Source organism: Cyprinodon variegatus, unplaced genomic scaffold (assembly GCF_000732505.1).
Source record: "Cyprinodon variegatus isolate N-32 unplaced genomic scaffold, C_variegatus-1.0 Scaffold105, whole genome shotgun sequence".
NCBI lineage: Eukaryota > Metazoa > Chordata > Actinopteri > Cyprinodontiformes > Cyprinodontidae > Cyprinodon > Cyprinodon variegatus.
The window spans coordinates 1,004,932-1,007,054 of record NW_015150558.1 but is presented as its reverse complement, the minus strand read 5'-3'; positions in this window follow the sequence as shown (position 1 = coordinate 1,007,054).

Genomic DNA, 2,123 nt, shown 5'->3' with positions numbered 1-2,123 from the left:
CAGCAGAACCATATGATGTCACATAAGAAAGATATTGACTCTTAAATATTTAAAAACTTTATCCATCAAACCAATTTCATTACATTAGTTTTATTTCATGCACAATTTATGGATAAAATGTTGGGGTTTTTTTTATTTTTTTTTACAGTTTTGTCAGTGTAGAATCAGAAAACTTTAATTCAGATTTAATCTCTAAATGTTTTACTCACAGCTGAAACTTAGTTATTCTATATTTAACAAAACTCTGCAAACATAATTATTGACCTCAGTCTTTTAAAGCTCCCGAGATGAAAGCTGAGTCATGTCTTCAAAAAGACAGCCACCGTCTGCTAGCAAACGCTGACTCAGCATTTTCTCATCCTCTGCGGCTTTTTCTGTCTACAATAATCTGTTGTGGCCATTTATGCTAAGTTTTTGTCATTTCTACCAATTTAGTTCTCTTCTTTTAGTTGGTAGAATAAATCTAATAATAAATTTGTAATTTATTTTTTATGTTTGGAATTTTTTAGATGACTCTGTGAAATGTTAGACCTTACAGCGGGTGCTGGTGGATTGGTTGGTAAATGTCCGGTTTTTGACCAATTTGTTAGAGCTTCAAATATTAAATTCACAATATTTTTTCATTTCGACTAAGTTGCGAGACATTTTTAGTAATGATTTTGCTTTTCCAATAAATAAATCAAGTGGGAAGTGTCTACAAAGCCAAAAACCACCTGTTACCACGGCATTTGTTGGAAATGTTGATATTTTTTTAAACAGAAGGCCGCAACATTTTCCATCTTACAGTAAGATGCTATTAAACTGAATGCCAACAGAAGGAAGGAGTTGCTGCTTTCATTTATCTGCTGTTTTTAAAGTGAAACTATGTTCCGTGGTGCTAAAGTTGGTCAATAAGGACTTCCTGTGCTGTGCTTGGTTTAATGCATGTTGCTGTATTTTTGGTTTTTTCTTTAATCAGGTCTGCTGCAGAGGGTTTTTCTATCATTGGGGTGAGAAGTGAACACATCATGATCTGATGGAGTTCCTGTTTTCTTTGCATTTTTATTCTTTGTAACAAGAAACTGACAGCTGTAAACTCTAAGAGCTGCATGTCTTTTTATATTTTTTTAATCAGTTTATTGTCATGGTTTTGTAAATGAAATCTTTTAAAGATGGATGACCGGTACACATGTGACTTTGTCTCTTTAGAGGTTGTAAGGTTTGTCTCTCTGGTTGTTTAAACTGAGTTTAATAAATCTGTTTAACAGAAGCATCGATCAACACTTTGAGTTTTGGCTCCATCTTTGTACTAGCTCTTTATTTGAAGACGACATGGCGTTCCATCTGTTTCGCATCCTAACAACGATTTTACCAAAAATAAAAAAGGGCTAATTTATTTTGTAAAAAGGATTCATTAAAATATTCAAAACTGTTTTGAATCAAATATATTTTCCCATCAAATGATGAGTGGAGGTGCGAAACAAATATATTTTAAAATCAAACAGTGGAATAAAACAGGGAGGGAAAAGTTCATCTCGTACATTAAATGTAAAAAAGGTTAAATGCTGCTAAATGAAACAATCAGATGACCTAAAATCTACATTTTAATTTACTTTCTTTTTTTAAGAAAGTTCCTGCAGGGGACCAATCTCTTTCCTTCTGTAAGAAACGGGCTTGACGTGATCTTTTTGGCCCATGAGCCACCGTGGCAGCTGGTTTCCAAGGTTACCAGCCACTAAGCATTTTCACTAGCCTCATTTGTGTTTGCCGACTATTTTGAGTATGATTAACGCTGATTATGCCAAGATAAATTTGACTTTAATTAGATGTTCAACCTTTCTAAATGCAATGATCTGTTTTACACCCCCATATCAAGACTACATAAAACCTTTAACACTATGGGTCATTATCAAGAGCGGTTTCTTATTCTATAATAAAAGTAATAGAATCAAGTAGAAGATTAATAGAGCATAAAAAATAAAAACAACTTTTCATTATCAGTGGGCAATTTATTGTAAAGCTCTGCTGCATATAGTAATATACAAATTCTATTCAGTTTATTTCTATAGCGCCAATAACAACATGTCATCTCAGGTCACTTCCCAGATCACCAGATCATCCAGTCAGATTGATTCAAAGTTTTC